Source organism: Lepidochelys kempii, chromosome 9 (genome assembly GCF_965140265.1).
Source record: "Lepidochelys kempii isolate rLepKem1 chromosome 9, rLepKem1.hap2, whole genome shotgun sequence".
NCBI classification, from domain to species: domain Eukaryota; kingdom Metazoa; phylum Chordata; order Testudines; family Cheloniidae; genus Lepidochelys; species Lepidochelys kempii.
In genome coordinates, this window is record NC_133264.1 from 100,773,473 (window position 1) to 100,785,705 (window position 12,233).

Here is a 12,233-nt window from a genome sequence, read left to right on the forward strand (position 1 = left end):
AATCCATTTGTTCTTGTGTCCACATTGGTACTGAGCTTAAATAATTGTTTTCCCCCTGTGATATTTATCCCTCGGATATATTTATAGAGAGCAATCCTATCTCTCATATCTTATGACTCTCCTCCCTCTATCTCGCACCTTTTCCCAAGTCTCTGGTTCCTCCCAGTCCCCCAGGCTTCTCCTCCCCTCAACATCTCTCCTCTTTCTTTGAGGGCTTGTCTACACCACACAGCTTTTAGCGACAAGGCTGTGTCGACACAGCCTTGTCGCTAAAAGTCAGCCTGCATAAACGCTCTTTGTTGGCATGTTCGCTGAAAAAATACTTCCAGCCCCGTGAGCGGCATTAGCTTTGTCGGCAGGAGAGCGCTCCTGCCAACAAAGCCGTGTTCACACTGCCACTTGTGTTGGCAAAACTTTTGTCTTTTGTGGAGGGGCTTTTTTAAGTACCCGTGAAAGACAAAAGTTTTGCAGACAATTTCTCAGTGCAGACATACTCCCAGAGTCACCTCCCTTCACTGCCACCAGCTCTCGCCTTTCAAGCCTAGTTAAGTGACAATTAAAGTCTTCAACTGACGCCACTAGAGAACCCCAGGAGTTCGGCTCTAAACTTTGAGAACTAGCCCATGTTCCCTAATGGGGCAAACCAAACAGCCCCACATTTCGGGGGACAATGGATCTAGTACTGGCTCACCTCTGCTTAGAGCTCGACAAAAGCTACAGACTAGGGACCGAACGGCTAGGCAGCAGTTCTGCGGAAAAGGACCTAGGGGTGACAGTGGACGAGAAGCTGGATATGAGTCAGCAGTGTGCCCTTGTTGCCAAGAAGGCCAATGGCATTTTGGGATGTATAAGTAGGGGCATAGCGAGCAGATCGAGGGACGTGATCGTTCCCCTCTATTCGACATTGGTGAGGCCTCATCTGGAGTACTGTGTCCGGTTTTGGGCCCCACACTACAAGAAGGATGTGGATAAATTGGAGAGAGTCCAGCGAAGGGCAACAAAAATGATTAGGGGTCTGGAACACATGAGTTATGAGGAGAGGCTGAGGGAACTGGGATTGTTTAGTCTGCAGAAGAGAAGAATGAGAGGGGATTTGATAGCTGCTTTCAACTACCTGAGGGGTGGTTCCAGAGAGGATGGTTCTAGACTATTCTCGGTGGTAGAAGAGGACAGGACAAGGAGTAATGGTCTCAAGTTGCAGTGGGGGAGGTTTAGGTTGGATATTAGGAAAAACTTTTTCACTAAGAGGGTGGTGAAACACTGGAATGCGTTACCTAGGGAGGTGGTAGAATCTCCTTCCTTAGAAGTTTTTAAGGTCAAGCTTGACAAAGCCCTGGCTGGGATGATTTAATTGGGGATTGGTCCTGCTTTGAGCAGGGGGTTGGACTAGATGACCTCCTGAGGTCCCTTCCAACCCTGATATTCTATGATTCTATGAAAAGCTCCTTGATGCTGGCCTGTCGCTGAATCCAGTCTGTCTGGCAGCATGACACACCCAAGATTCCTAGCTAGGGGGTTACCCTCCCAGTCGGAAGAAATCGGTCAGTCCCCCTGTCAGCAGAGGGGGCTTCTCTGCGAAGGGCCCTGCGTGTGACTACCACAGCGCTGACCATGAGTGGAACCTGAAGTGAACACAAGGGCCAATCCCCAAAGCTGCAACCAGGGGCAGTCAATAAGGGGACCGTGGGCCAAAGCCGGACCGCCAGACGCTTTTGAATGGACCCCAAAACCTTTTTATTTACTTATCATTATTGTTAATTTTTTTAAATTATTTTCTCTGGAGCCTGGACCTTGACCAAGAAATTTGGACCTTGACGAAAAAGAATGGACTACCCCAGCTGCAACCAACAGAAACCAAGTTCTCTCCTTTCCCTGCGGCGTTGCGCTGGAGTTTCCTTAGCCCTGGAGTTTCTAGCTGAAGATTTTGGCTTGCTCTGTGCTCTGGTTAAGGTCCAGTCTCACCCCAGGATAGTCTGTCCCTTCACATGACACTCTATGGCCCAGGCACCAAAGGTGATTTCCAGTTACATCTCTGGAAGTTAGGAGCTGAAAAGCATTTGGGGGTCTGGGCCAAAGCACTTAGCAGCTGTCCCCTGGCGGCACTGCTTCGTTTGCCCCTGTTGTGCTGCAGACTCAGGGACTTCCCTCATTATTTTCAGGTTCTTTTACACTGACCGTTTCAGATCTAATTATTCTGCTCATAAACCAGAGCTCTTCCCACCCACTGTTCCCCACCACAGCAGGCCTGGGAAGCCCACTCAGCCCCAGCAGACTGGGAGGACTTCCTTGAATATAAGTCAGACAATATGGCATCACCAGACAGGAAACGGGGGGCTGAAAACAACAAAACGCAGAGCCTCCCTCCCCATCTCTCTGCTGTTTATGTAAGTGTTGGTACCACGGCTCCCTGGACACCCAGCAGCCAGGCCCCAGACGCTGCATGTTCCAGACACACTTGCTAAACACACGTTAACAAGGCTTTCGTGTTCCCCCCTGCCTGAGAGAAGGCCATGCAGGGAACAACTCTTATTTAAGCAACAATTAGAGCAGAGAGACAAGACCCAGAGGCTCCGGAAAGCAACTCTGGGAACAGGCCGACAGATTCCTGCCAGCTGGCCTTGCCCAGCTCAGCACAGCTGCCTTCCCCACCTCGTACCCCCCCCCCCATTTTCTCCTGATGCAGTGATGAGAGAGAAGCTGCTAACTTAGCTTGTAAAGTGGAGCAGGAGAGAAAAGTTTGCTGTGAGTGCGAAGGGGATACAAGTGCAGAGACTTCAGACCTGGCATTTGCCCTTATACAGTCTAAAGGAGCTTATTAACTCTTGAGTTTTGGCTTACTTCATGTTGCAGCCAGGTACCCTCTTTTGCAGTGCATTATGGGAGTGAGACGCTAACACTGGGTCCGACAAACCGGCCCAATGGCACGGAAATGTTGAAAGCCTTTTGTTCTGGTTTCAGAACGAACCAACTTTCATTTCTGAATCTTTTCCAGAGAATATTTTTTAAACCAAAACATTTTCCGCGTCCTGATATGGAAATGGGCAATGCAAAACCACACCTGGAAACAAACCCAAAAGCCCTGCTTTGGTGGGCAATACAAAACAAAAAAACCTCAAAAATTTTAAAAAGAAAAACACGCTGTCTAAACTTTGCACTTACAGTTTCTGTGGAAAGCATTTTGATTTTTATTTCAATCCCTTTTATTTCCTGAGCTTTTTTGTGAAACACTGTCTCGTTTTTTAAAAAAAGGGTCATTTTTGGTGAAATATTGTTCCACTCCAACACTCCCCAGATTTAACAGAATTTCCTTTGTCCTTCTAAAACCATGGCTGTTCCATGGCCTGCATGGCTGATCATTTCTCACTTACTGCTCTCTGCCACTGCAAGCCCAGTGACTGCACTGGAGTCGACTGCCGCTGGAGAGAGCAGGGTTGGTGCAGGGCCTTAGATGCCTGCTGCAGCTTCCCACGGGGTTTAAGGCCAGAAGGGACTGTTATGATGATCTCATCTGCCCTCCTGCATAAGCCAGGCCACAGGACTTCACCCAAGAATTTCTGCATCGAGCCCACAACTTCTGCTCCTAGAGCAGAGCTGGTAGAAACCGTCCTCCCCAGCGTGCGAGGCCTCACCCAGCAAGCTGCCGACGGGCTTTACCATGCAGGCTGGTCCGTAGGGTTGTCCCCGCGGCTTGGATAAACAAGATGCTACTGTTTAACCGCAGCCTCAGGTCACCGCTGCACAAAGCCAGTCGCAAGATCAGACCACAGCTGCAGGGACACACTGAGCCTGCCCCAGAAAAATTAAGGCCCAGCTCCCCCTGGTGTCCTAATGGAGCTGTAACATGTGGGTCATGCCAGTTATGATTATTGTTATCCTTGTTATTGGCTCATCTTAGCAGGGAAGATTTCTGCAGATAAAGGACCCGGGCCCTTTGGGGCACTGACTTCTATCAAGTTTAGTGTAGACAGGCTCCTCGGGTCTCCTGAAAGGGCAGCGTAGCTCAGCCTGATGGTTCAGGGGGTCAGACAGGCTGGGAGAGCAAGGGAGGGAGAACTTCATGTGCTTATCAGGCCATGGCATCCTCTCCGCTCCCGATGGAGCGCCACACCTGTGCTGCAGGAACGGAGACAGGCTAGGGGACACGAGATCCCTGCTGGGCTCTGCAGCGTGACGACAGCTCTGCTTCCCGAAAACAAACGGCGCATCGGGGATACTCCCGCTGGAGGCCTCTGGGGACGGTGTGTAGCCACCCGCCACAGAGAAAAACAAGCTGCGTCCACACCGCGGCAGGTGGCTAGACGAGTCAGTGACAGGCTCCTTTCCTCCTGCAAGGAAAGGCGCAGGCCGGGCGAGGCAGTGGGACAGTACACAGCTAAAATAGCCACGTAAACAGAGGCGCAGCTTGCGCGAATAGAGCCCTGGAGAGTGCGTTCTCAGGTACGTACCCACCCCACGCAGGCGTCTTTGCTATACTTGCCTAAGCCTGCTTTGCCGTCTACACGACTGTTTATACACCTGGCAGACATACTCTATGGGCCGCAGAAAGACACGTGCAGCGTAGACGTGCCTATCGATTGTAAACTCCCTGGAACAGAGACTTTTTTGTTGTGTTTGTACAGCACCTTGCACACTGGGGTCCTGGTCTGTGATTGGGGTCCCGGTCTGTGATTGGGGTCCCAAGGTGTTACAGACATGTAACAGTAACGTTCACTAGCAACAACTGGCAACCAGAGCCCAGACCTAAAATCCCCCACCCCGCAGAGATCAGAATCTAGATCCAAATTTTGTCGCTCCAGCCCCTGCACTTACCCGCTCCAGTCCATCTCTGCTATTCACTGAGGTACCAAGCAACATATCAGGGCTCTGCAGAAGCCCTTCCCTGGTGCAAAGAGAATGCACACCAAGAGAAAGCAAGAACATGGTGTATTTCCCATCCAGCAAGGGGCAGCCTACACTATATACCTTGCTCAAGGTGTTAGCATGTAACATACCCATTGCACAGCCTCATCCAGCGACATGTCGGCCCTCAAGCATACACTGTACCTGAGGCCAGGGACAATCTGTTAGTTCTGTGTTCATACATCACCTACAGGAACAGAGTCTTAGGCCATGATTAGGGCTCCTAGATGCTACTGCAGATAAACACCAATCTCTGTAGGAAGATCAAGATTAAACATGGTTTCAGAACACTTTGCCCTTTGCTGCCTACTGCCACCCCCTGGTATGCCATCACCTTCCGAGTTCCTCCTCTGCAATAACAAGACCATTCGCATGAGACTAACATGGCCCACCCCATCACACCAGCAGCTCTCAGATACCACTGGCCCTTCAAGTAGCAATCAGCTGTACCCCTCTGTTACACTGCACCCAGTTTATACTGGGCTGGAGAACAGAAGTCACAAGGCTGCTGCCTTGAGCAGCACGTGGGGAAAGCAAGAGAATGAATAATTACACTGAAATGTTCTATTTTAAATTGTTTCCCTGACTGTAGCAAACTCAGCTGATTTCAGTACTATTGCTCCATGTACTGGAGGGATAGCTCAGTGGTTTGAGCATTGGCCTGCTAAACCCAGTGTTGCGAGTTCAATCCTTGAGGGGGCCATTTAGGGATCTGGAGCAAAAATTGGGGATTGGCCATGCTTTGAGCAGGGGGTTGGACTAGATGACCTCCTGAGGTCCCTTCCAACCCTGATATTCTATGATTCTATGTGTTAGCTGCTTCAGCTTTGCTTTCAATAACCTGAGGTTTGTTAAACCCAGCTATAATATAGGGCCGCTCTCGGTTGCTTTTCTTTTTGGACCTTGCATCCAACTTCTATAGGTCAAGGATCTGGTTAGACTCATCGCAAAGCTGGAACTCCTTCACCAGCACAAGTCTGTACAGAAAAGCACACACAGAGAATTACTTTTTCCAATTGCCATCTCATTTGGGGCGTGAAGACTCAATATGATACACAATGTAATCAGCTACAAGCGAATGTTTTATGAACATCAGAAGATCACCCGTTGTCCGAGAGATCCAGAGTTTGAGGTCTGCAGCCACCAATAGTTATCGTGTGGCACCAATCATTCTCCTGCACATGGTCCTGCCTATTTAGGAGAAACAACAGCTGATGAACAAGCAGCAGAGCATGATGGTGTTGGATCATATTAAAGAAGTTCTGTATTAAAATCACAAATGAGTTTGATTCCCCATAATTAGTAATACCCTAGAATTTAAACTAAGAGGTCTCTTGGTTTTTGGTGCTGTTTCTCTCCCTCTATGTGTGAAACTTGCAAGCTGCTAATTGTGTTAGTACATTCTAAGACAGAGTCTGTTCTCAAAGCAATTCACAGAGAGAGAGACTCAAAGCAATACTCTGTAACAACAGAAACAGCACCCAGAGACTCCCCGCCCTTTTGTTGTATTAACCATTGTGATTAAAATAGAGATAGAGGATGTATGTGGATGGATGCTTGGTATGGATAATAACTGAATGATCAGGGAGGTGCCAGCCTAAGAATCCAGTGTCCATTGGCTGAAGAAGGCGTCAAGTGGAAATAACCAGAGGACCCCCGGAGGGCAGACTGGAATCCACCTAAGAGCCTCAAGGATGGGAGAACCAAAGAACAAGATAACATCTGGAAGCACGGAGCCATCAGGAATGTGACATCTGCTGATTGATTCAGCAACAGCATGATGAAGCAATTCCCATAGACTGGCATAGGAAGAAATGCCTATAAAAATGGACTCTAGAAAGTGAGAACTTTGGAGTCTGATTCTGCAAAACAACTTCCAGGAGCGTCAGATGAGCATCTGACAAGGCCCTGCTCCCTCCTCATGTCCAGGCCACCTGGCCAGTGGCTTGGCACAAGCAACTCTAAGGCTGGTAACTATGATAACCTTGCAGAACGTGTGTGTATGAATGAATGTGTGAATAAATATGGAATTGAATGGAATGTTATAGCTGTAACTAACTGCTTACTATGATTCTTTCTGTATGTGGTATTTTGCCTTTCCCCCTTTAATAAGATCCTGCTGGTTTTTATTTTATTGGCATAACAATGGGAGCCCTCACATCCCCACCCCATCCTACCCTCTTCTCTCGCACGCTCACACACTCTACTTCATGCCACTGAGAGAGAATGGCCATTAACATCTCTTGAGTCACGTGGCATCTCTTCTTTAAACTGTTGATCCATCGGGGAGGGCAGGAGACGGAGGCTGGCCTGAGTGGAAGGAGGTTTGAAATCACAGAGGGGTGCAGTGACTGAACGGGCTGTCTTCCAAACTGCAACCAAAGCGGCAGGATTTACACATTCGGTTTAAAATCGTATTTTGACTTCAAGGGAGTAGTTTTAAGTTTTTAACATTCATCTCCCCCTCAGTAAGATCCAAAGACATGCCTGGGAAGGCCAGATGTTGCCCTTTGTTTGTAAGCACAACCCAACCTGTCAATGTGAGGATTGGATAGTAAAGATTCACTATTTGGAATACGTTGGGAGCTACAGATGGGGATTGTACGTGTTCCAGAGAGGCAGCTCAGTCCAGAGCATGGGCCGCGGGGCACAGGACTGGGACTCCTGTGATTCAGGTTCCGATTAAAGGACATGCCAATTCCAAATGGCACCAGATCCTGCCAGAACAGATGCAAAACCTGCAGACCCATCTCTGCTGCTACAATGATCAACACCCCCCACAACACACCTTTCAAGATCCATGGGTCCTGCTCGTGCCTATCGCAATGTACCTCATCCATTGCAACAGATGCCCCAGTAACAACTATGTGGGTGAAACCAGACAGACAATCACTACGCTCTGAAATGAACTCTCACAAAAAAAATGATGAAAGATACAAACACCCTGTCACCCGTGGGTGAAGATTTTCCCAAAGTGATCACTCTGCATCCAACCCCTCAGTCCTCATCCTCAAAGGAAACCTGCACAGCACCTTCAAAAGATGAGCCTGGGAGCTTAAATTCATTACTCTGAACAGGCACACTGGATTTATGGCTTACTACAGCAATCTGTAACCCCTTAACCCCCTCCCACTCCGCAGCTTTCTTTCCCCCTCTGTGACCGGAGAGGTATTAATGGGCCACTTCACCTTGAATGGTGCCTTGAAATGTGTTAGCTACTTATGCTAAACAGTCTGTCCCACCTTGTATTTAGCTGCGGCACTCTGAGTCCATTTCCAGACCAAAAAAAAGCTCTGTGGGGCTCGAATGCTTGTCTGTCGCACCAACAGAAGTTGGTCAATAAGAGATATTCCCTCCCCCACCTTGTCTCTCTGATATCCTGGCACCAGCGTGGCTCCTTATGAAAAAAGAAGCATTTTCATTGCAATTCAGATGGAATGAAAATGAAAAATATTTTTCTAATGTCCGTTTTTTGCATTTTATTCCTGGTACTTTTCCTTCCCCCTCACAGGGGCAAAATAAATAAATAAATAAATAAATAAATAAAAATAATTTTTTTTTAAAAAATGGGTTCAAATCAATCTGGGGAAAATTCAGGTTAAATCTGCAATGAATTCAGACAAGAATTTTTCATTATGTTAAAAAAATTGCAGAAATGAGTCCCTATATTTTTCAACCAGCTCTTGTTTTGACTCTTCCTCTTTGGAGAGGTGAAGCAACTGGATGCTCTCACATAAACCACTTGGAAACACATTTGAAATATACTTTTTCATTGTTAAGTTATATTCGAAGTGTACTTTATCTCGAAGAGATGGTGTGTGGACAGTGCAGCAGGACTGGAAAGACAGGAGCTGGGCGCAGCACAATGGCATTTGGAGGCTAGCAGTTTAATTTCACTTTCAATGCTCACCGCTCAATAAAACCTCTACAGCACTTTTTAAAAGCAAATGGGAAATGAGGGGGTTTTTTTTACATTTTTGTTTTCCTGCTCTGCTGTGAGTATCAAAGCGTTCAAGGTTATTTAAAAGGTCAACTCTCCATGTAGTCATTGCTCTGGTCCTTTTCATCCTCCTACGACATTTTTGCTATTATTGGGTTGTAATAAAAATTTGACTTTAAAGATGAATGTACATTGGTTACATATGGGTCTGCTGCATCATAGCAGGCCAGGGCACCGTTCACAGGTAATGAAAAGCAGGGTGAGGTTTTTCTCGGCAGAAGAATTGTGGGAAGAGGAGGAAGATGCAGTTGGCTTCAGCCCATTTCAGATTCCTGCAATTGACCCCTCGACTCACTCTCCATATTGTACATTGCTGGTCAGCATTTGCCTTCATTTCCCTTGCTTTTCAATCCACAAGAAAGTCCAATTTGAATGATTTTTTCAGGAGCTAATGACAAAGACTTTCCTAAATTCTGGACCTCACCTCTCCTCCATTCCTTACCGCACGTTTTGAAATTCTATAAGCAAAAGTGTGCTCCGGGGGTCTGGCATTAATGGTTCTCTACAACCTTATGTTGCTTATTGCTCCTAGTTCTTTTAACTTCCAGATACAAACAGCGATTCCTTCAGCTCATTTTATGCAGTACCGGATGACAGCCAACTAAATGGTAGACACAAAAGGGGTGAGTAAAGGGTTTTTATATTGCATTCATTTAAAGTCAGAGGTTTCTTTTCTGGAGTCATTTGTTTGGGGCTTATATTTATTGGAGTGCACATGGCTGCCCCTGGGTGGCACCAAAAACAAAGAGACTTGATAGGCTATTCAAACAAATTCCCAGTTAAGAATGAGAAAGCACCTGACTTCTAACTCCAAAGGCCAGAGCACCTGTGCTGAGGTATCCCAGAGGTAAAGTAATTGCATCACACTCCTTTCCTGAGCTGAACGCATCAAAGGGCTCCAGAGCGGTTTTATTCCTTGCATGACACAGCCCCCACTGCCACAGAGCTGGGGGGAGCAGAAGGAGCCAGCCCACGGAGACAAATGCAGCATTCCACTAGAGGCGGGGGCCAGGACGTAATGGACAAGCTGGAATAAAATCCTGCATTGGGAGAATTGCCCTGCTAACAGGAGCACAAGGGATGTCTAGAAGGACCGTACAGGTGTGATTCTAGTGTACACAGAGGGCAGACCTGGGGCACGGAGGGGTGCCAATAGTCTCTTCCCTGAGTAGACTAGAGCCTTACAAGTATGAAAAAACCCCACACCTGACAAGAGGGAAAAGACAGGGGCCACCTGACAGCAGCAAGCCGTAGCGCAGTGTGTTGGAGGTAGGAGACGAAGGGTTAAAGTAAAAGGAGGATTTTGATTTTTTAAATTACTCATCTCTTCCTGAGCCACTGAGCGGGACGGTTTGAGGAACTGCACGGCCTTTCCCCAGCTCTATGACAGAGCTCGAATGTGTAGCTGAATTAAGAAAAGCAGAAGATGAATTAGTAAATATTTTATTCCCAACCCCCCCCACTTACCATCACCCTAGGGACGACCTCAGCGCATTTATCTCCAGCCACTTCAGGGGCTCCTCTTACATCTGTTGTCTAGCACAGCATCTCACACCCCCTAGGAGGGGGTGTGCAAACTTTTTGGCCCGAGGGCCACATCGGTATGCGAAACGGTATGGAGGGCTGGGTAGGGAAGGCTGTCTCCCCCCCAACAGCCTGGCCCCCACCCCCTGACTGCCACCCTCAGAACCACTGCCCCATCCAACCCCCCCGTTCCTTGTCCCCTAACCACCCCCTCCGGGGACCCCCAACCCCCATCCAACCTCCCCCGCTCCCTGTCCCCTGACTGCCCCGACCCCTATCCACACCCCGCCCCCTGACAGGCCCTCCTGGACCCCTGACCCATCCAATCTCCCCGCACTTCTTGTCCCCTGACTGCCCCCCCAGGACCCCACCCCCATCCAACCCCCCCGCTCCATGTCTCCTGACTGCCTCCACCCCATCCAACCGTCCCCTGGGACCTCCTGCCCCTTATCCAAGTCCCCCCTCCTCCCGCCCCCTTACCATGCCGCTCGGAGCGGCAGGGCAGGCTTATTGGAAAGCCCGGAGGTGGGCGGGCGCAGGCCGTGCTGCCCGCATGGTGGCATAACTATGGGGCAGGGGGAACAGCGGGGGAGGGGCTGGGGGCTAGCCTCCCCGGCCAGGAGCTCAGGGGCTGGGCAGGTCAGTCCCATGGGCCGGATGTGGCCCACGGGCCGTAGTTTGCCCACCTCTGCCGTAAGAGCTCCTACTTTGCAAAGCGTGCAGCACTATGCCACCAGTAACGACCCTTCCCGCTGGGCAAGCGTCAAGCGTGATGTGACAAGCCATTTGCTCCTATTACTTGCCCAGTGGGCAAGCAGATGCCAGTATATCCCCCCCGCCCCTTGCAGCGACCATGTTATAACTGTAACAAACTGGTTAACTCAAATCCCAGGGAAGGAGAGATGAGAGGGGATGTATGATTCTGCCCGAATGTTCTGCAGATTTTACATAACAGCTGACAACAAAAATACACCTGCAGCTTCCAACATGCAGTTCAAGGTTAAAGGGGCTTTTCCACAAGGGATGGGTTGGAGCATGTTGGTAGAACGGACTGAACGCTCGGAATAGCCGGCTGGAGGCCCAAGAGCACCTAGCAGCATCCACTGCAGCTTTGTGCCGTAGCAGCAAAGTAAAAGGGATGCTGCAAAGACAACGAGAGCTGTGGCCCAGTGGAATGAAACGAGTCTTTAGGGCTCAGCTTTGCTGCTTCCACTGCCCCACCTGGCACGGGGGAGCCCGAGTGCCTAATGCTGGTGTTAAGAGCAGCCGGTGGGAAGTGGAGCTTCCGGGCGAACGTGCAGCGCAAGGGCAAAGATGAGGGTTGGCGGGGGAGACAAGCAACAATGCCGCAGTGACTCAGAGACTTGGGCCATCACGTCCAAGACCCGCTGATTCAGACTCTCAGATGGGCGTTAAGACTTCAGAGGACCCCCGGACCATCTGCCCCCCGGCTAAGGCTGTGTTATTCTCCATGGGTGAACCCAGCCCCTGTGGAGATCGGCAGGGAGTAGAGACATCACAAGAGCTAGCCACCTTTTCAGTTCTATTCTCAAGTCTGAACAGTGCACAGGCCTCAGGCTGCCCCTCAGCAGTGAACCCCCCCCCAGATATTGTCAATCTTACTGGGGAATGACTGTAAAGAAATGTGGCAAAGAGGTGTCCCGTTGGGATCCAGGAAGTGGGCGGGTGGAGCCCTGCTAAGAGACCTCCCCCCAGCCCAAGGGGAGGATCCACGGGGCCGGGATGCCAAACGATTGCGGGGGACAGCTAAAGATTGAACAGGAACTGGAGTGAGGTCACAGGGCGTTCC